The 24,131-nt window shown below is 43.7% G+C and overlaps 1 protein-coding gene across 1 annotated transcript in view; it reads left to right on the top strand.

Moving 5' to 3' along the window:
• Nucleotides 1–24,131, top strand: part of LOC143766102 (coilin-like) — a 946,917-nt gene that overhangs the window by 357,172 nt on the left and 565,614 nt on the right. The window lies entirely within an intron of this gene.

The following is a 24,131-nucleotide window of genomic DNA, read 5'->3' as shown; positions in this document are numbered from 1 at the left end:
CCTCCCATAAAGGGAAGCTCTGTTCAAACTTGCTTATTGTTATTGCATTTCAAAATTGTATGTCTTTTTGCTGACATGTACTGTTGTTTTCTTCCCAGTCCAGGAGTACTGGATTTAACTGGGGGGGAGTGCAGCGCCCCAGAGTCCTGGTCGTTGCAGTACTGATGCTCCGCCGCTAAGGGGGGCTATGGTACGTCTGATGGCACTGAAAGAGTTCTTCTGACCAGGTATCACAGTCACCAATACACTTCACAGTCTGGCCTCCAGGGGGAGCTAAGGGTGCTATGTATTAGGCCACTCCTCACAATCTGGTAAAACTGGGGGTTAGGCAGAAAGTTAGACAGAAGCTGACTGGGAATCGAACAGGCAACACCCTGTGGCAGAGGGTGTTGCGGGGAGAGACTCAGGGGGCTCCCTGTCAGGGGTGGGATCCTGACAGAGGCCTAGCGAACAGAGAGAACGCTACGGGACCGCGCCTGCACGAGATAGCGGCGGTGCCCTAAGAAAGGATAAGAAGCGAGGTTTATTGTGCTGAGTGAGAAACGAGATCAACGCAACAAGGAGAAATACCAGTAGGAGTTGTGCTGTAAGACGAGGCAACATCCTACTGAGGCGCGTAGCCGGTGGCCGGAACGCTGAGGAAGTACTAGGCTCCAAGCAATACTTCAAACCTACGGCAGGACAGTCAGCTATAGGCGGGCTGTCTCACACAAATCACCTACGAAGACATAGGGGGCAACAACAGGAGAGGGGCGACTCTAGGGTCCCGGAAGAACTCCGAGCCTACCCGTCATACGGGTGCGTCCTAGCCATATCATCTGGGGGACGAAGAAGAACATCATAATCGATTTGTGAGGGAACTTCAGAAACAGACACAACAGTTGTGGGGACTATCCCGTAAGCACAGCAGGGGAGGACCACAACACACAAGCGCTAGAAGGTAGGCCGGGATTTCCACCTGCAAAGGGAACTCTGGAGGTGCCATCGGACTGGCCGGACTTGCGCAGCCCGGTTAACCGTATTCGGGACTGAGGATCCTGGGACCTTCAGTAAAGAGGTAAAGAGACTGCAACCTGGTGTCCTCGTTATTTACTGCGACCTGCACCGCACCACCACAACATCATCATTCCATCCACACCCTTCATTGTACGCCCCTCAGCAGGGTCACAGACCGGGTCTAGCCACCGTGACAACCCCAGAACAGAGACTCAGAGGCCCGGTACCGGGTACCCCTCGGCCCTGCGGCAGTGGGGGCGCTACAATAGAACCTCAAACATTTACTACAGGTGAGTTCTTAAAGTCTTCTGTATGCAATTAAAAAAGAACCAGTAACTTCGTTCTCCAGCTCAGTATAATAGCGGTAATAAAAAAAAATGTCATGATTTTTTAAACATTTTCATGGTGATGACAAACATTGTGAATTTTATGAAAAAAAAAGATGTTGGTTTGTGTCTTAATTTTCTGGGATCCAAAACCTTTTTAATGTTCCAATGGAGCTGCGTAAGAACTTGTTATTTTTATGGCAAACTGTTGTTTTTATTGGTACCAAAAAACCGCACTACTGACCTTTTGATTTATTTATGGTGTTAAACTTTTATTTATTTTGTACAATTTCTTTTAAAGTTTATCTTTTGTTAGTTTCCTTAAGGAACTTGAACAGTTATCCCTTGTTCTATACCGATTTTCTTTGGAGCCCAGCTACAGGAGTACTAAACAGTGACATAGGCCTTTAGTCAGCCCTCGGCCACCATGTCCACCATTACATGCCACCGTCAAAGGTAGGAGCTGCTTTACTGATCCACCCCTGGAAGAGATAGGCCAGGGAAGCAAAACTCTGCAAAACACAGTGGTATTAAATTCATGCAGAATCTGGCCGTGCCTCCCTATCATGGAGACTCTCCAGCAACTGGAGAATGTAGCAGTGCTCAGCCAGATGGTTACACAGTCTGAAGAGCAGTGAGTAGGATGGCGGTTACAACCAAGTCAACAGCATCTATTAAAACAACGTCACTTCAAAGTAATTTACCATATTCTTTTTTTTTCTTGCTGGTGTCATCCAGCGTAGCTTGACTTCCTTCTGATGTCTAGACTGTGCTTGTACATTTATATAGATGTATTTATAGTGTATTACCATTTTCCTTACTCAGGTTGTTTTTTTATCTCACCATCATTTCACAGAGATGGATTTTGCCGCATTCTCTGCTGTGTATTTTGCCATAATCTGAAAGGTGAATACCATTAGTGATGAGCGAATACATACTCATGCGAATAGTATGGTATTCGGGCTATTCGTTACTCGGCGAGTAATTACGTATTCGCTTCGGTATATTCCAGTGACCCGCCAAGCATATTTGGAGCTTTATTTGTAGCCAATGAACATGCTGGGCTGGCTTGCCAAACACGGTAATGCCGAAGCCATCTTTGGTATGGCATTACTGTGATTGGCTGGGCTTCCAACGTCATTTGGACTATTCAAACGCTGCATTTTAAACGTTCCATTTTTAAATGCTGTCCGTTGAGGGCAGAGTAAAGTACTGCAGTGCGTAGGTACAGGGAAAGGTCAGAGAGACCCAGCGCCTGCGCACTGCTGTACTTTATTCTGCCATCAACAGTACAGATCAGTATGCCTGCGCAGGAGTGCCGATGCCGGGGACCGGTGAAGAAGCAGGAGGGCGATGTCACAAGAAGATGGGAGTCGCCGGGACCCGGACCTGCGACACCCATTGGACCGGACCCCCCCCCATGTGAGTATAATATAATTTATTTTTCTTATCTTTTGGGTCAGATCGGGGGCTGGGGCAGGTTCCCTTTAACTTTATCCAAAGGGGATGCTAAAGTCAATTTTAAATTGTTTAATGTGTTGTTACAATGACCTTGCAACATGCTTCTCCAGGACATTATGATGACAACAATAACAAACTTTTATAATTTATTTACTACTTTACTGTTGGAAAAAAAACTAATTTCTTAAAAAAACATTTGGTTTGTGTCACCATTACTTTTCTACTTTTCCATCGATGACCTGTATGAAGGCTTCAATCCTTTGAATTCTGCAATCACATTTTGTGGATGCCAATGGGCATCAGTAAGGTTCCTTGCCCCAGATCACAACACTTAAATGTCCCCATCAGGAATTGAAAGTGGCATTTAAATTGTTAAATAGCATGGACTGGAGCAATATCCTATTGCTGCTTACAGAGAGAGGTGCCTCCTATATTATCAAAGCCCTGCTTTGTGTGGTGCAGGCTCAGCTCCATACATGTGTAAAGTTCTAGCAGGCACACGGGATGCAGTGACAAGCAGCAGACCGAGCAAGAGTTAACGGGTTTTTTATATATAGTTAATACAGCAGTAAAACTCCACGCAGGGAGTATGGGGTGTGAAAATATGTAGAAAACACAAAGTGTTAACGGTAACAGGGAAATAACAGAGGGTCAAATAACAAGTTAACTTATCAGTCTCTGCTTCCTGGATGGTGGAGGCTGGAAAATCCCATGATGGCGCCGTAGGTGACGCGAGAACTAAGGTTCCTTGCTTCTCTGAAGATAAGTGAAGCACTGTCTCTGCACGGCGGTGAAGTATCCTGACCTTCCTACACGTGGTCTCCTTGTCCTGGAATGGGGTGCTGTCTACAAGCAAGTCTGAAGCACCGCAGGTGATGTACAATGTCCCGGAGCGGAGGCCGCAGTCTCGCTACTGCATTCAGCGTGCACCGTAGGATCGGTACTGTGTTGCGTGTCTGAAGTTGTCAGCGGTACAGACTGCATAGTGCTGTTGAGGTCAGAGGGTGGTGTGGAAATGTTCCCTTGAGATACACAGTCTGTCGGAGTGGGGGCCGTAATCGAATCACTCGGCATTGTCAGTTGGCATCGGTCAGCAGAGAGGGAATCAACCTTCTCTTGCAGCACACACTGAGTGCCCGCCAAAAGCCCCATTCTCGCACGCTCAGGCCCTTTTATGTCAGATCCACCCCAACAGTCAGGTGCAAAGGTCTGCTCCGGTCAGAAAGTCTTTCCCCCGGCAACAATGGTGACAGCCCCGACAGTTCCGGCCCAGATACGCAAGCAGGACCACTAGCCCAGTCCATCTTCCTGCACATGCTCACCCAACATTTGCCATACATAAAACTAAGCTGCAATACCAGAGGTAACCCATTGACAGATCTAGATCCATTTTCAGGAAAAAGCAGCCATGTATTTTTAATACTGAAAGCTAGACCAGATCCGTGGACTAGGAAATATTTTTTTATTACAGTAAAATATGATTCAACTAAAAAGTTGATGTAAATTTGAGATAATTTTCTAATGAGACTATCATTTTAAGACAAATGCTCAGCACAATGTTTTCATAGCACAAGAGATTTCTTTTTCAAGTCAAAAGAATTTGGAAATTGTGAGAGGTACAGTAATATCACCAGCCCTAGCCCCCAGGGATTGTTAATCTTCTAGAGCTCCTTAAACTAATACAGTTGTAAGAAATCTTTCAAAGAGGCATATTACAGGGAGTGGCTTGGCATTTCAAAAAGTCAAGCAGAAAAATTGCATAAAAAAATGAAATTGAAAAAACTCTGATTAGTGTCCCCTATGCTCTAGAGCCAAAGCTCCAGTAGTCATCAATGGTCTCTTATTTCCTTTTGTACCATTTTTGGCAGCATCTTTGGTGAGATTGATTGGTTGCTGCTGCAGTCACATGGATGTAGTGAGGCTAGTGATTGGATGCCATGGTCACATGCATGTACGTGATGTCATCACTGCAGGAAAATAAACAAAGTCAGTAGACATCACCGAAACATCATTGCGGGAGCTGCTGAGGTTTCAATTGATGAGTAAAGATTTTTTTTTACTATGTCAACGTTCACCATAATAAACACTTATCAGTGCTTAATTCTCTTTACTCATTATTTCTTTTATTTTTTTCTTAAACATATTCCCTCTAATCTCCTAATTCTATTCACTGGATGCTGGTAGAAGACTGAGGACGGCTTCCTTCCTTGAAGACTGACGGCTTCTTTGGCCTCTGGATGTCAGTACTTTGTGAATAACTACAATATTTCACAATGTCTTTTTCAATCTATAGAACAGAAAATTATTTTCCATTTTATTTTATTTTTAACAAATTTGTCGTATTCTGTCATATTTTGAAATTAGTATCCCTTCAAGGTAATTTCTGACATTTTTTTGTAAATATATTATCAAAAGGGTATTTCCGTAAAATACATTTATAGAAAATATCCAGAGGATATGCCAAATAGATGTTTCCATTCAGATATAGAGCTGTGTATGGTCCCACCCCACTTAAAGGGGTTTTCCATTTTAATGTTTTATACAGTTTGTCAATAGACTTGCACTAGAGAGAATGAATAAAATCATAGTTACTCATCGACCCAGGTCCAGCGATGCCTCTTGGCTATGTTTACAGGCTGCGGTGGTGATGTCCCCACTGCAACACACTTGATCACTTCAACCAATCATTGGGTTCAGCAACTTTAATCATAGCTGCGGAACTCATTGACTGGCTGCAGCGGTCATGTGTGTTCTATTGATGAGATGATGAAATGAAATGAAATGATGTGATCACTGCAGCTTGTAAAAATATTTCAGACCAGTAAAGAAAATACAGTAGTTTCTGATGAAGGTCTAAGTTCAGACCGAAAACGTTCAAACTTCTATATGCAAAATAAAATGGAACTTTTCCTTTCAACACAATTCCTTTGAGTGCCAAGTCTTTCTGAATATGTTCTTAATGATACAATTTTGCTGCAAATACGATCTTTTGATCGCCCGTTATCGCATTTTAATGCAATATTGCAGTGACCAAAAAATAATTACGCCGTTTAGCGATCGGGTTAATTCTTTTTTTATATTGGTAGATCGGGCAATTCTGAATGTGGTGATATCAAATATGTGTATTTTTTTATTTTATTTTGAACGGGTCGAAAGGGGGGTGATTTGAACTTTTATATTTTTATTTTTTTAATATTCTTAAAAACATTTTTTTAAATTTTGGCATGCTTCAATAGCCTTCATGGGAGACTAGAAGATGCCATATCCCGATCGGCTCTGCTACATACAGGCAATGCTCAGATTGCCTGTATGTAGCAGAAATGCTGACTTGCTATGAGCGCCGACTAGCGGCGGCGCTCATAGCAATCTGGCAGTGACAACAATAGAGGTCTGCTGGAGACCTCTGGTTGTCATACCAAGCCATCGGTGACCCACAATCACATGACGGGGTCACCGATGGGCTGGATTTCCGGCGCGATTGCCGTAAGTGCGAGTTAAATGCTGCTGCTATAAGTCATTGACATTGATGTGGAAATATTGTTATAGGGATTTCAGTACCAATGTACTTTAACTTGTCTGATATATATCAGTTATCTTTGTGTAGGAGTAGTGACTCTTTATAACTGTTAAGATAATGAAGAATAGCTTTATATAATAATGAAGTTCTGGACTTCCATCAGTGCCTCAATTGCATTAAAGCAACAATAGTCAAGGGAGTCCAAGAATATTACATAATATAAACAAGACAACTATCTTTGTGGAACTGCTATGGGGGCCAAATATGCCCCTACTTTGCCATCATTCATCAAAGGTGTAATGAACACATTTAAATTAACAGCAACAATTCATTTTCAAAATATTTATACTATGTGGTTATTAGAAATGATTATTATACATAATATATGTTGATTTTTGGGAAAGAGTCCCAACTTTGCAGGAGCTTAAAATAATTGGTCTTTTTTTTAAAAAAAAGCCTGCATGCCTAAATAAATAGCTATACACGTGCATACACAATTTTACACAATTACAATATGTTGTTCTTGGAAAGCAGGTCCTCAGTGCTACAAATAAATATTGTATGTATTTCTGTTCAGCCAATGCCGTGGTTTGTACTACTACTATTGGAATGGGTATGAAGAAGTTTTCAAAGTCATGGCAGTGCCAATGTACATGAGAATATGTAGAACATACAGTATCAGTGGTGACTCTTGAAACACAGATCATATTGGACCATAAATTTTAATGTATACAGTACCAATAAAGAATAGTTGTTTTAAATTATAATGAGGTTCTCGACTGTCCATCAGTTTCCAATGTACAATTCAAAGAGTAGTCAAGAGGGCCAAAAATACGATAATATCATATGAACAAGACAACTTTCTGATGGAGGATTTGTGGGACTGCTATGGGGGCCAAATGCACCCCTAGTTCTTACAAACCATTTCAACGGTGGTAAAAAAAAACCTAAAACAAAACAAATTTACAGCAATAATACATTTTCAAAATATTTCAACAAATTTGATGACCTGTGATGCAGCATTTAATATTAGTTATCTAGACATTTATTTTGATTAGGCCAGGAGAAAACATGCCATTGTCTGAATGTTGACTATGTGTCTTTTTCTTTAATTGGTCAAGAAACACAGACTATTGTTCGTATTAGCCTGGATACTGACTTTTGAGTTGCTGGTTGCTGCAACTCATTGTCTGCTATCTTAGAGGGACAGGGACATAAGGTTATTGAACAATAAATATTTGTGAATATGTTGATTACACAATGTACAAGGCCAGTTAGTTTGTTGCCCTGCAAAACAGAGGAGGAAAAATTAGGCAGATTGATTAAATACTCGAGCAATGCCAGATAATCTCACCTTCCCCTTGACCTGTTGATTATGGTTTTAAGGACAGTTGTGAACTATATAAAGTGGATATGCCTCTGTACTAACAGTGACTTGACAGAACAACATCCAGGACATCATGACTCCATAAAGGAACACTCTACCAGGACAACATGGCTCCATCAAGGGGGACACGGATTTGGATTCTACAGGATGCCAACTTAAGGGACCACGGCCCTGGCAGAGGGGATGTGTGGTGGAGTGGGGGATCAAAGGAATGGGTTTAAAATTGCAGATATTGTGGTGGTGTCTTGTAGGTGGGAAGTGATAGGAAGGAGTATCAGCTGTGGAGGTCCAGGATTGGGCATATATCGTCAGCAGGAAGGAGAAGGAGAGAGGGATTGGAGGTGGGAGAAGCAGAGGGGCTGACTTGTCTTGTGTTTTAGTAGAAGCCATATGAGGTTAAGGAGGAGGTCTGCAGATAAGGTCAGGTGACGAGGTAGGAGGGAAGGTGAGATAAAAATTTGTTTGGAAACTGCTGGGGTTTGGGGATAGTGAAGTAGTGTATTAGTGGAGCAAAAACTTTAAGGGCATAAAATAGCATGGTGAAAAGTAAGTGACTGTACCAGTCTGTAATTGTTAGTTTGTTTACTGTAAGTGATATTTGTATTTTGATGTAACCCCATCTCATGTACAGCACCATGGAATTAATGGTGCTATATAAATAATAATAATAATAATAATAATGAAGGGGAAAGCACAGCTAATAAACAGTTATAGCTCTTCTGGTCACTTCTGGGACATTTCTGGTATATTTCTAATGTGAACTGAAAAGCTGCACTTAAGAAGATGCACGCATAGACCTATGTCTAAGCGCTGCGGAATATGTTGGCGCTATATAAATAAAGATTATTATTATTATGTCTTTAATTGTATATGAAAGGTACCACATGTGAACAGAAGGATGGAGACACAGGGAGACAGGTAGGACAATTTAAAGAATGGGATAAATTAACAGACAGGAGTCTATGAGATGGAGGATGTGTGATGGGTATATGGGCATGGGACTATGGGATGGAGGATATGTATGATGGGTATGTGGGCACTGGACTATGGGATGGCGGATGTGTATGAAGGGTATACGGGCATGGGACTATGGGATGGAGGATGCGTATGATGTGTATATGAGCACGGGACTATGGGATGGAGGATATATATGATGGGTATATGGGCACGGGACTATGGGATGGAGGATGCGTATGATGTGTATATGGGCATGGAACTATGGGATGGAGGATGGGTTTGATGTGTATATGGACACGGGACTATGGGAAGGAGGATATGTATGATGGGTATATAGGCACAGGACTATGGGATGGAGGATATGTATTATGGGTATATGGGCACAGGACTATGGGATGGAGGATAATCAGGGCCGGACTGGCCATAGGGCACTTCTGGCAAATGCCAGAAGGGCCGGTGCCAGTGGTGGGCCGCTCAATCCGCCGCCCCCGCCGTCGCATTCAACTATACCGGCGTATAGACGCCGGTACAGTTGAATGCAATGATGGAGGAGAGAGCGTCTACAGACGCTCCTCTCCCATCATTCCCCGCTCTGCCTCTGACACTGCGGGTGCGCGATGATGTCATATCATCACGTACCTGCTGTGTCCCGGGCAGACTGCAGCTGCTGAGACAGGAGCAGGAACCAGGAAGCAACGCTGGGCATGAGGAGAGGTGAGGAGAGTTTTTTTTTTTTTCTGGACTGTGGGGCCATTCTCGGAGGAGGTGAGGGGAGGAAGAGAAGAGATGTGGGCTGTATATAGTTCTCTGTGGGCTGTGCTCTGTGCTGTATACTGCTGTGGGCTGTATATAGTTCTCTGTGGGCTGTGCTCTGTGCTGTATACTACTGTGGGCTGTATATAGTTCTCTGGGCTGTGCTCTGTGCTGTATACTACTGTGGGCTGTATATAGTTCTCTGTGGGCTGTGCTCTGTGCTGTATACTGCTGTGGGCTGTATATAGTTCTCTGTGGGCTGTGCTCTGTGCTGTATACTGCTGTGGGCTGTATATAGTTCTCTGTGGGCTGTGCTCTGTGCTGTATACTGCTGTGGGCTGTATATAGTTCTCTGTGGGCTGTGCTCTGTGCTGTATACTGCTGTGGGCTGTATATAGCTCTCTGTGGGCTGTGCTCTGTGCTGTATACTACTGTGTGCTATGTGCTATATATAGTTATCTGTAGGCTGTGCTCTGTGCTGTATACTGCTGTGGGCTGTATATAGCTCTCTGTGGGCTGTGCTCTGTGCTGTATACTACTGTGTGCTCTGTGCTATATATAGTTCTCTGTGGGCTGTGCTCTGTGCTGTATACTGCTGTGGGCTGTATATAGTTCTCTGTGGGCTGTGCTCTGTGCTGTATACTGCTGTGGGCTGTATATAGCTCTCTGTGGGCTGTGCTCTGTGCTGTATACTACTGTGTGCTCTGTGCTATATATAGTTCTCTGTGGGCTGTGCTCTGTGCTGTATACTGCTGTGGGCTGTATATAGTTCTCTGTGGGCTGTGCTCTGTGCTGTATACTGCTGTGGGCTGTATATAGCTCTCTGTGGGCTGTGCTCTGTGCTGTATACTACTGTGGGCTGTATATAGTTCTCTGTGGGCTGTGCTCTGTGCTGTATACTGCTGTGGGCTGTATATAGTTCTCTGTGGGCTGTGCTCTGTGCTGTATACTACTGTGGGCTGTATATAGTTCTCTGTGGGCTGTGCTCTGTGCTGTATACTACTGTGGGCTGTATATAGTTCTCTGTGGGCTGTGCTCTGTGCTGTATACTGCTGTGGGCTGTATATAGTTCTCTGTGGGCTGTGCTCTGTGCTGTATACTGCTGTGGGCTGTATATAGTTCTCTGTGGGCTGTGCTCTGTGCTGTATACTGCTGTGGGCTGTATATAGTTCTCTGTGGGCTGTGCTCTGTGCTGTATACTGCTGTGGGCTGTATATAGTTCTCTGTGGGCTGTGCTCTGTGCTGTATACTGCTGTGGGCTGTATATAGTTCTCTGTGGGCTGTGCTCTGTGCTGTATACTACTGTGGGCTGTATATAGTTCTCTGTGGGCTGTGCTCTGTGCTGTATACTGCTGTGGGCTGTATATAGTTCTCTGTGGGCTGTGCTCTGTGCTGTATACTACTGTGGGCTGTATATAGTTCTCTGTGGGCTGTGCTCTGTGCTGTATACTGCTGTGGGCTGTATATAGTTCTCTGTGGGCTGTGCTCTGTGCTGTATACTGCTGTGGGCTGTATATAGTTCTCTGTGGGCTGTGCTCTGTGCTGTATACTGCTGTGGGCTGTATATAGTTCTCTGTGGGCTGTGCTCTGTGCTGTATACTACTGTGGGCTGTATATAGTTCTCTGTGGGCTGTGCTCTGTGCTGTATACTACTGTGGGCTGTATATAGTTCTCTGTGGGCTGTGCTCTGTGCTGTATACTGCTGTGGGCTGTATATAGTTCTCTGTGGGCTGTGCTCTGTGCTGTATACTGCTGTGGGCTGTATATAGCTCTCTGTGGGCTGTGCTCTGTGCTGTATACTACTGTGGGCTGTATATAGTTCTCTGTGGGCTGTGCTCTGTGCTGTATACTGCTGTGGGCTGTATATAGTTCTCTGTGGGCTGTGCTCTGTGCTGTATACTGCTGTGGGCTGTATATAGTTCTCTGGGCTGTGCTCTGTGCTGTATACTGCTGTGGGCTGTATATAGTTCTCTGTGGGCTGTGCTCTGTGCTGTATACTGCTGTGGGCTGTATATAGCTCTCTGTGGGCTGTGCTCTGTGCTGTATACTACTGTGGGCTGTATATAGTTCTCTGTGGGCTGTGCTCTGTGCTGTATACTGCTGTGGGCTGTATATAGTTCTCTGTGGGCTGTGCTCTGTGCTGTATACTGCTGTGGGCTGTATATAGTTCTCTGTGGGCTGTGCTCTGTGCTGTATACTACCGTGGGCTGTGTGCTATATATAGTACTCTGTGGGCTGTGCTCTGTGCTGTATTCTGCTGTGGGCTGTATATAGTTCTCTGTGGGCTGTGCTCTGTGCTGTATACTGCTGTGGGCTGTATATAGTTCTCTGTGGGCTGTGCTCTGTGCTGTATACTGCTGTGGGCTGTATATAGTTCTCTGTGGGCTGTGCTCTGTGCTGTATACTGCTCTGTGCTGTATATAGTTCTCTGTGGGCTGTGCTCTGTGCTGTATACTACTGTGGGCTGTATATAGTTCTCTGTGGGCTGTGCTCTGTGCTGTATACTGCTGTGGGCTGTATATAGCTCTCTGTGGGCTGTGCTCTGTGCTGTATACTACTGTGTGCTCTGTGCTATATATAGTTCTCTGTGGGCTGTGCTCTGTGCTGTATACTGCTGTGGGTTGTATATAGTTCTCTGTGGGCTGTGCTCTGTGCTGTATACTACTGTGGGCTGTATATAGTTATCTGTGGGCTGTGCTCTGTGCTGTATGCTACTGTGGGCTGTATATAGTTCTCTGTGGGCTGTGCTCTGTGCTGTATATAGTTCTCTGTGGGCTGTGCTCTGTGCTGTATACTACTGTGTGCTGTATATAGTTCTCTGTGGGCTGTGCTGTATATAGTACTCTGTGGGCTGTGCTGTATATAGTACTCTGTGGGCTGTGCTGTATATAGTACTCTGTGGGCTGTGCTGTATATAGTACTCTGTGGGCTGTGCTGTGTATAGTACTCTGTGGGCTGTGCTGTATATAGTACTCTGTGGGCTGTGCTGTATATAGTACTCTGTGGGCTGTGCTGTATATAGTACTCTGTGGGCTGTGCTGTATATAGTACTCTGTGGGCTGTGCTGTATATAGTACTCTCTGGGCTGTGCTGTATATAGTACTCTCTGTGCTGTATATAGTACTCTCTGGGCTGTGCTTTATATAGTACCCTGGGCTGTGCTGTATATAGTACTCTGGGCTGTGCTTTATATAGTTCTCTGTGGGCTGTGCTGTATATAGTTCTCTGTGGGCTGTGCTGTATATAGTTCTCTGTGGGCTGTGCTGTATATATTACTTTGTGGGCTGTGCTGTATATATTACTTTGTGGGCTGTGCTGTATATATTACTCTGTGGGCTGTGCTGTATACTACTGTGTGGACTGTGCTGTATACTTCTACGTGGGCTGTGCTGTATACTACTGTGTGGTCTGTGCTGTATACTACTGTGTGGTCTGTGCTGAATACTGCTGTGTGGGCTGTGTTATCTACTACGCGAGCTGTGCTATAGTATGCAGGCTGTGCTGTATACTATGCGGTTTGTGCTATATAATATGCGGGCTTTGCTATATACTATGGGGAGTATATTATATTCTATGGGGAGGCCATGTTATGTACTATGTGGCTGTGTTATATACTATTGTGGGGGTATATTATATTCTATGGGGGAGGCTGCGTTATATACTATGGGGGGCTGCATTATATTCTATGGGGGGCTACATTATATATTATGGGGAGGTGGGCTGTATTATATTCTATGGGGGTTACATACTCTGGGGTGGCTGCATTATACTCTGTGGGGTGGCTGCATTATACTCTGGGGTGGCTGCATTATACTCTGGGGTGGCTGCATTATACTCTGTGGGGTGGCTGCATTATACTCTGGGGTGGCTGCATTATACTCTGGGGTGGCTGCATTATACTCTGGGGTGGCTGCATTATACTATATGTGGGCTGCATTATACTGTATCGAGGACTATGGGGAATACGTTATACTATATGAAGAACTATGGGGTGCATTATACTATGGGAAGTGAATTGTACTACATGGATGACTGTGGCGGTGCATTATACTATATGGAGCACTATGAGGATTGTATTATGCTATATGGAGGACTATGAGGATTGTATTATGCTATATGGAGGACTATGAGGAGTGTATTATACTATGTGGAGGACTGAGCAGTGTATTTTAATATATGGAGGACTATAGGGAGTGTATTATACTATATGGAGGACTATGGAGCACATTATAATATATGGAGGACTATGGGGTGTATTTTACTAAACAAGTAAAATGCTGCATATTCGGATTGTTTTTGCTGGAACAAAAAGCCTTGTTGTCAGCAGCACATTGCCAGTGTAAACTGTAGATGTGCTGCTGAAAACATGATACTGTATGGTGATCTATTAGTGATCGTTCTGTCTCATCATTATTCCTCAGCTGGTGGAAAGAGGCCGGGAAACAAGCGTTGAACAACTTCAGTATTGTCGATCAAACTCGTTTAGCGGCCTGAACTCAGCGCACGTAAATACAACAGAAAGGCTTCTGTGTGATGTGCAATATGTTAGCATTTGGGGACCCATTTTAAACTTTGCCTAGGGCCCCACTTTGCCTAAAACCGGCCCTGCCTACAAGTGTACAAAGATATTATACAGTCACCATGTGACAAGTGGGCCTGTGTAACTTCAAATGCCAGGGCTGAATTTTAGTCCCAGTCCGGCCCTGAGGATAATTATTATAATTTGTTATAACTAACCTAAGTTAGTTACTATGCTCGGGCAATGCCGGGCTCTTCAGCAAGTTCTAAATATTTTTCTATCTACTGGCTAACACGGTACAAAGATATATATCTTTCCTATGTACTGCACTATTGACTCAAGAAATATAAAAAGACGGCTATTCTTAAGGGAGGAGGAATTTCACAATCACTTGCAAAACAACTTCAGCTTTACTACAACTGTTTGTGTTACTGCTATATCGTTAAATATGTGTGGGTTTGACAACAAGGGTGGATTTTATGGTTGGACTAACTAGAGCGGCACAGAAAATGAACAGTATGCATATTAGACAGATATCTTTACTTTCTTCTATGCAAATACATGAGGCTTGATGTTGCAGGTTTCCTGCAGACCCCTAATAAATTTATAACCCAGACTTGTAAACTAATACAAACCCAAGACCAGGTGCAATAGATAATCACAGTCACCAGATAGTCTGAACTAATAAAGACCCCAGACCAGATCCCATAATCGCAGTCACCAGATACTCTGAACTAATACAGACCCCAAACCGACCCTAAAATTAATGCAGACCGTAGATCAGACCCCTTAGACAAACACAAACCCCACACCAGATCCAATAGATGATCACGGTCACCACACCACATAAACTAATGCAGACCAGTCATCAGACCCCACAAACTAAATCAGACCCCGGACCATACTGTAAAATAAATACAGGCCAAAGACTAGATCCCTTATCAGACCCCAGACCGTATCCCATAAATTATCACAAGTCACCACCTTCCTTAAACTAATACAGATTGAAGACCAGACTAAAAAATAAATAATGACCCTAGACCAGATCCTCCAGACAAATACATATCAGAACCCCTAGATAATCTTAGTGACTAGATCCCCTAAAGTGAGAGAGACCTTAGACCACATTACAGAAGGATACAAATCCTATACTGAACTCCTATATTTATACCTACCCCAGACCAGAATGTTGCATTAGACTACAGACATGTACAGTGGGGCAAAAAAGTATTTAGTCAGTCAGCAATAGTGCAAGTTCCACCACTTAAAAAGATGAGAGGCGTCTGTAATTTACATCATAGGTAAACCTCAACTATGGGAGACAAACTGAGAAAAAAAATTGCAGAAAATCACATTGTCTGTTTTTTTATCATTTTATTTGCATATTCTGGTGGAAAATAAGTATTTGGTCAGAAACAAACAATCAAGATTGTAGAATGTAACTTCTTCTTTAAGAGTCTCCTCTTTCCTCCACTCATTACCTGTAGTAATGGCACCTGTTTAAACTTGTTATCATCAGTATAAAAAGACACCTGTGCACACCCTCAAACAGTCTGACTCCAAACTCCACTATGGTGAAGACCAAAGAGCTGTCAAAGGACACCAGAAACAAAATTGTAGCCCTGCACCAGGCTGGGAAGACTGAATCTGCAATAGCCAACCAGCTTGGAGTGAAGAAATCAACAGTGGGAGCAATAATTAGAAAATGGAAGACATTCAAGACCACTGATAATCTCCCTCGATCTGGGGCTCCACGCAAAATCCCACCCCGTGGGGTCAGAATGATCACAAGAACGGTGAGCAAAAATCCCAGAACCACGCGGGGGGACCTAGTGAATGAACTGCAGAGAGCTGGGACCAATGTAACAAGGCCTACCATAAGTAACACACTACGCCACCATGGACTTAGATCCTGCAGTGCCAGACGTGTCCCACTACTTAAGCCAGTACATGTCCGGGCCCGTCTGAAGTTTGCTAGAGAGCATTTGGATGATCCAGAGGAGTTTTGGGAGAATGTCCTATGGTCTGATGAAACCAAACTGGAACTGTTTGGTAGAAACACAACTTGTCGTGTTTGGAGGAAAAAGAATACTGAGTTGCATCCATCAAACACCATACCTACTGTAAAGCATGGTGGTGGAAACATCATGCTTTGGGGCTGTTTCTCTGCAAAGGGGCCAGGATGACTGATCCGGGTACATGAAAGAATGAATGGGGCCATGTATCGTGAGATTTTGAGTGCAAACCTCCTTCCATCAGCAAGGGCATTGAAGATGAAACGTGGCTGGGTCTTTCAACATGACAATGATCCAAAGCACACCGCCAGGGCAACGAAGGAGTGGCTTCGTAAGAAGCATTTCAAGGTCCTGGAGTGGCCTAGCCAGTCTCCAGATCTCAACCCTATAGAAAACCTTTGGAGGGAGTTGAAAGTCCGTGTTGCCAAGCGAAAAGCCAAAAACATCACTGCTCTACAGGAGATCTGCATGGAGGAATGGGCCAACATACCAACAACAGTGTGTGGCAACCTTGTGAAGACTTACAGAAAACGTTTGACCTCTGTCATTGCCAACAAAGGATATATTACAAAGTATTGAGATGAAATTTTGTTTCTGACCAAATACTTATTTTCCACCAGAATATGCAAATAAAATGATAAAAAAACAGACAATGTGATTTTCTGGATTTTTTTTTCTCAGTTTGTCTCCCATATTTGAGGTCTACCTATGATGTAAATTACAGACGCCTCTCATCTTTTTAAGTGGTGGAACTTGCACTATTGCTGACTGACTAAATACTTTTTTGCCCCACTGTATGTAGAGGGAGTTATCCTTCTTATGGGGCCACAAGTCAGACTACAAATTGCTTGTATATTCGATTTGGGTTTGTATGCTTTTGTTTTTTTACCTTTATATCTGAAAAAATGAAAAAAACAACAACACAATAATGGTTAATATCTAATCTGGGATCCAATCCAAGAGTAGAAGAGTGTTACGTGACTAGGATCCAATCCAACATCAAAATCAAGAGAAATTGAAAGGAAGAATGAGGCCAAGATGAAATGACGTCTTTAATTTACTAAGGGTCAACACCAACACATAGCCAGAGAGAACACTTACTAAAAGGAAATCTTACAGGTTTCCCAGATTCCCGAAACCCACAGCATGTACTGTATTTATCTTTATTCCCTTTCTTACAAGCTCTTTTTTTGTCTTATTGATATTTTCAAATGTAAAAAACTATTTTAGAACTGTAGTGGTGACATGCTAATTAGTGGATTACTAGTAGTGGGGGTCTTGTTTTCCCTAGACTTGTCCTTCTACTATCAGAGTCAAAACAAAAGAAAGTAAAAACCGCACCCTTTCATATATAAATTGAAGGTCTCAGCGGACACAAGGGCGCACATCCAAAACCAGGGAGCCCATCCTGGCCAGTATCAAGACCACAAAGAACAAAAAGACAGCGCCACAATGGATGGTGAAAAAATAGGAGCTTACATTTATTCTGCCTCCTGTATCGACGTTTCGGTCAACAGACCTTTATCAAGCACACGTGGCGCTGTCTTTTTGTTCTTTGTTGTCCTTCTACTAATCATGCTATTACACCCTGTGTGCATGAACATTGTGGCATGCAAGAATTGCATCACCACCGGTTCTTTGCAAATCTCTTCCTCATTGACTACGCTCAGTGAGTCCGGTATACACACCCCTGCTTCGTTGGCACACTGCACATGCCCAAGGAGGTAGCTGTGACATAGGACACAACCATCCATGAGATTTGCAGAGCTAGCAGTAATGGTTGGGTAAGTCCTGCGTAACCACTGCCTCTCTGAGCATGCTCAGTGCGCTGAAGAAGCAGGAGGGGAAAACTTGACTTACTTCACATTGTCAGGAGGCAGAAATTTGCAACGAGTTGGTGGTAACGGCAGTCTGAGTTCGGCGTCACCGTTGCCTCCCTGGCCACGTGCATTGAAGCCAGGGTGCGTATATCCAACTTAGTGCGCATTGTCAGAGCTATAGGGATTTACAAAAAGCCAGTGGTGGTGCTGCTTTTGTAAATCATGTTACTCACCCCCACATGATTAGTAGGATGACTAGTTCGGGGAAAACAATGTCCCCCACCAAGTAGTATATTGCCACTGCAGTTATAAAATTGTTTTTTAGCATGGAAAAAAGGGGAAAATCCAGCAATCACAAAATTCATTAAAACATCACATTTATTTGTAGATTAAAACATGAAAAAGTAAAGTTTAAAAAACACGATAGCGCAAAAGTCGACGCTTTTCATGCAGGAGCTATGAAAATATATAGCGTAGAAAGTAGATGTGGAATAGGCAAATCACAGATGTGACTCCTTTTCTGTGGCCTCCGTGCTAACACCCTTGCACCTCTCCAGTCCATCCTTAACTCTGCTGCCCGACTAATTCATCTCTCTCCTTGCTACTCCTCCACTTCCTCCTCTGCAAATCTCTTCACTGGCTCCCATTCCCTCAGCGTATCCAGTTCAAATTACTAATACTGACCTACAAGGCCGTCCATAACCTGTCTCCTCCATACATCTCTGAACTATTCTCCCGATATCTTCCCTCACGTAATCTCCGGTCCTCCCAAGACCTCCTTCTCTCCTCCACACTTTTTCAGCTCCTCACCCAACCCCCTCCAAGACTTCTCCCGAATATCCCCCATCCTCTGGAAATCTTTGCCCCAACACGTCTGACTATCAACCACATTCGGATCCTTCAGATGGAACCTGAAAACCCACCTCTTCAGGAAAGCCTACAGCCTGCACTGACCCCGCTGCCTCCTCATCACTACCGCAGTTACCGCCTCACCAACACCGGAGCTCCTGCAACCCTCAACCTACTGTCTCCTTCCCCACCATCCTGTAGAATGTAAGCCGGCAAGGGCAGGATCCTCGCCCCTCTGTATCAGTCTGTCATTGTTAGTTTGTTTACTGTAAGTGATATCTGTAACTTGTATGTAACCCCTTCTCATGTACAGCACCATGGAATCAATGGTGCTATACAAATAAATAATAATAATATTAATATTAATTGTTAACACTATGTATACACAGGAGAAAAGAGAATAAAAAAAGGAGAGGGAGGAAAAAAGAAAAAAAAATCCAAAAACAAAACAGGAAAAAGAAAATAGTACACAAAATGAAAGATTAATTGTTAACTCTAAAATGTATGTTTCCCAAAGATAAATAATATCCTGTAAGAAAATGTCTGCATAGATATGTAACAGGAATTGCTCAAAAACTATTAAAAAAAAAATATTTATCATATGAGAAAAGGATTTTTAATTTCAAGATGAGTATACTGATGATAAGTAAAAAAATCTACTGTCAGGCTATGTGCACACGTTCAGGTTTTTTAGCTTTTTTTCGCGCTAAAAAACGCTATAAAAACTCATTAAAAACGCATGCATTATGCATTCTATCCTTTAGAATGCATTCTGCATGTTTTGTGCACATAGATGCGTTTTTTTCCGCGAAAAAAACGCATCGCGGTAAAAAAAATGAGCATGTTCATTAATTTTGCGGATTTTCTGTGTTTTTCCCGCAAATCTATGCATCTGGGAAAAAACACACAAAAAACGCATCAAAAACGCGTCAAAAACACGTCAAAAAACGCAAAAAAAACCGCAAGCGGATTTCTGGCAGAAATTTCCGTTTTTTTGTCAGGAAAAATTCTGCAAGAAATCCTGATGTGTGCACATACCCTTATATCTTTATACTGGCATTCCTCATTTCACTCATTTGTATAAAGCTGTAATCATTCTATTTTCAGTTCTCTTCAATGGATGAACCCGATCCAAGTTTCTCAAAGTAGCACAAAAAAATTGTATTGTTTTATAGTAGGTTTTAGCATATGCAGTAATTAATAAGAAAATAAAAAGGGCTCGTTCGGAACGGTTTTAAGATAGTAATCAATGCATGGTGGCGGTTTGGGGGTCTTAGGGAAGCTGCCAGGTTCCCCTTAACTTCTTAAGAATACAGTTGTTTTTTAGATTTTTGTGCTCATAGCGATCTATTCCTCTTTTCTTCATCGTATGAGGGCTTGTTCTTTTCAGAGACAAGTTGTGATTATTATTTTTTTTAATTTATCTTTATCTATTGAATTTTAAGACAGAAGTAATACAATCACAAGGCAATGAATATGCCAAGATTGCAAAACAACAGAAAAATAAAATAAATTTTGTAGCATTAATAAAAACTATAATAAAGAACAGGAATTAATGTCTGAACTGTAAAACCATCAGGATAGTCCAAGACAGTAAGAGATCATAGCCATAATAAGGTTAACAAAAGAGGAAAGCAGAGAAAAGCAAAAGGCAGAAGAAGAGCTGGAGTGAGAGGAGGTGAGCAGGCATGATGATGACCTGTACTTGCTAATTCAATTCTCCCTAATAAGGACCCGGTATTCCACAGAGGATCTGAATTCCAGCCAATGAAACTAGGTTTTGTAAAAACGATCTTAGGAATTATTGACAGTAGAGTTCAGTTCCTCCATTAACATCACTTCATTCATTTTAGAAAACCAGAGGGAAACTGTTGGAATAGTCTTTTTTCCACAACAGAGGAATACATGCTGGAGCAGTCGCAATTAAATGTCTTAATATAGAGTGCCTGCCTATATGTTTTTATTTGGGAATGTCACAATGATGGAGATGTACAAGACTAGTTGCAACTATTCTTCACCCAAAAAGGAGTAAGGAGCTTTCATGACCAAAAAAATATCTATCAGATCACCTTCCTCGTTTCCACATCGCCAACACATGGGATTTGCTTCAGGGAAACTAGAGTGTAGGCGATTTGAAACTCTCTACAACAAAGACAGCAATTTTTAATCAGACTCATGAAAACGAGAGCAAGTAGATGATTTATGTGTTAAAGGGAACCTGTCACCCCGTTTTTTGAAGATGAGATAAAAATAGCGTTAAATAGGGGCAGAGCTGGGCGTTACAGTAGTGTCTTTTGTGTGCTTTTATTACCCACCTATGCTGCCGAAATACCTTTGTAAAGTCGCCGTTTTGGGCTGTCACTCACGCTGGTCTGGTCATATGGGCGTGGTGACAACGCAGTTTCTCCCCCAGATCCTGCTCATCATTCCGTTGGTGGCGTAGTGGTGTGCGGCCATCTTTCTGTGGCCGCGCGTGCGCAGATGGAGCGCTCTGCTGCCCGGGGCTTCAGGAAAATGGCCGCGGGATGCCGCGCGTGCGCAGATGGAGATCGTGGCGGCCATTTTCCTGAAGCCCCGGGCAGCAGAGCGCTCCATCTGCGCACGCGCGGCCACAGAAAGATGGCCGCGCCCACCGGTAAACGGCAGAATAGCGCAGATCGCGCTCTTTTTCATCACCTGGGCAGTGGATTCGCCTTTTGGACATGCGCACACCACTACGCCACCAACGGAATGATGAGCAGGATCTGGGGGAGAAACAGCATTGTCACCACGCCCATATGACCAGACCAGCGTCCACAGGACGCAGGAGCGCTATCCCCCATCCACTAAGGGTATTAAGCCTACATGTCCACCAGCAAGACGCAGATGCGCCGCTGTTACCCCTCTACAAGGCTTTATCCAGAACTGACAAATCCATTAAACTACATACAACTTACCAGCAATTTAAGGCTGATACATTGGCACCTGCAAAAAAGGTTGTCTCCAGTGACATACCAACTTTCTATTTGAATCACATATGCAAACAGCAGCAAGACACTGATACACTGCTGCTATTCCTCAGCAAGGTCATACTCAGAGAAAAATCAACTATTAGGCCATACTTGGTATCAAAAAGACTGTACCTGCCCCTTGACACTACAGGGACAACATCCTCTTTACCATAAGAACCACTCATAAATCCTGGATTAAGTGCGACTTTAGAGTAAGACCCGGGAGGGTCGAAACGTCAAATCACTGAGTCGCTTGTACGATTGTTTAACAAGTGCCTACTATTTGATCTGTTACATTTGATTGATTTCTGTTTTTTACTTGAATAAATTAGCAAGTTTCAAAAAATCCTTTTGTTTCTAAGATATCCCACACAGGGAGTGCGGTGGATTTCAATAATACTGATACTAGACCTTACGGTCTGTCTCACCAGCACCCCGATCTAAATTTAGAGTGCAGGCCAAATTATATTTATATTTTTACAAATTATGCACATCCACATCATTTCGATTGATTGCCGTGAGTTGCCGACGTCATGGCAAGCACCTGGCAAATCCCGCGTGCGCGCACTGTCCATCCGGTCCCCAGGCAGGCGCACTGACTCTGGGTGTACAGCCTCAGCTTAATGTCAGATGTGCGCACACTCCAAATCCGCTGTGAGTCAGAGGCTATATGGCGTGTGATTGCGCATGCTTTGCACGCCACTGTGTCCCCTCCACTCTGCGCTCTAGAGCATGCACACATCTGATATGAAGCTGGAGCTGTCCACCCAGAGTCAGTGCGCATGCCTGGGGAGTGGATGGGCAGTGCCCACACACAGAAATGTCTAGATGACTTCAGTGACCTTGGGCAACTCATGGCAATCACTCAAAATGATGTGGACGTGCATAATTTGATAATTTGATATTTAATAGTAAATATACTATATCTATATATATAATTGCCTAAGGGGTACTTCCATCTATCTGTCGCGGAAATCCCGGGTCGCTGATTGGTCACGAACTGCTGGCCGCGACCAATCAGCGACAGGCACAGTTCGGCCGCGAATTGGCCCCTCCCTACTCCCCTCCAGTCAGTGCCCCCTCCATACTCCCCTCCAGTCAGCGGCCACATAGGGTTTTAGCAGTCCGTTAAACGGACTACGTTACACCGCGGCATAATGCGGTGTAACACAGTCCGCTAACGCTGCTATAACCCTGTGTGACCAACTTTTCACTATTGATGCTGCCTATGCAGCATCAATAGTAAAAACGTACAGTATAATGTTAAAAATAATAGCAAAAATAAAAAAAATTATATTCTCACCTTCTGGCGCCTTTACCGCTCCTCGTGACACTCCGGTCCCAAGAATGCATTGCGGCAATGACCGGAGATGACGTAGCGGTCTCGCGAGACCGCTACATCATCACGTGTTATTGCCGCAATGCATTCTAGGGACTGGAGCGTCGCGAGGAGCATCACTAAACACTTGGGCTGGATCTGGGGGCCGACGGAAGGTGAGTATATAACTATTTTTTATTTTAATTCTTTATTTAACAGGGATATGGTGCCCACATTGCTATATACTGTGTAGGCTGTGTTATATACTGCGTGGCCTGTGTTATATACTACGTCTCTGTGCTATATACTACGTGGCCTGTGCTATATACTACATGGCTGTGCAATATACTGAGTGACTGGGCAATATACTAGGTGGCTGTGTTATATACTACGTGGGCTGTGTTATATACTACGTGGCTGTGTTATATACTACGTGGCTGTGCAATATACTGCGTGGCTGGGCGATATACTATGTAGCTGTGTTATATACTACGTGGGCTGTGTTATATACTGCATGGGCTTTGCTATATACTATGTGGGCTGTACTATATACTACGTGGCCTGTGCTATATACTACTATACATATTCTAGAATAATCTACTATATAATTGTCTAAGGCTCCTTTCAGACATAGCGCATTTTTGAGCGCTATTTTGCGGGCGCTTTTCAAAAATGCGCAATGTCATTTTCGTCTGCCGGCAAAGTGAATGAGAAATTCACTTTGCCGTTCAGACACACCGCAAAAAAACGCGGCGCTTTTGTCTGCAAACACGCCGGCGTAAAAAGAATTGACATGTCAATTCTTTACGCAGCGGCGTGTCTGCGTATCCCCATAGGGCCCCATATTACCGTCCACACACAGCGCCTTTGTCCTGGGTGTCGGCGTCTTTGTACGGAGGGGTTGACACCCAGGACCGGACGTGATGGATCCAGCCAGCGGTGAAGACATCGGGCGTCCTAGGAAGCAGGAGAGGTGAGGTGACCACGCCCACAGAGCCATCCACGCCCACGTTGCGCAGCGGCGCCGCTCACAGAGGACAGAGCCACAACCATTCAGCGGCGAAGACAGGTGAGCCGATGCCTCACTTACCCAGAGCTGCAGGACTCCCGGGATCCTCAGCTTGCAGCTTACAGTCCGGCGCGATATTGGGGACCGGAACTGTAGCTGCGTTTACTCACACAGTGAAGAAGCCGGGGAGAGGAGACAGGGAGGAGGCTCCACC

This window comes from Ranitomeya variabilis, chromosome 4, assembly GCF_051348905.1.
Source record: "Ranitomeya variabilis isolate aRanVar5 chromosome 4, aRanVar5.hap1, whole genome shotgun sequence".
NCBI lineage: Eukaryota > Metazoa > Chordata > Amphibia > Anura > Dendrobatidae > Ranitomeya > Ranitomeya variabilis.
Note: the sequence above shows the minus strand (reverse complement) of the source record. Positions and strands in the feature narration are given on the sequence as shown.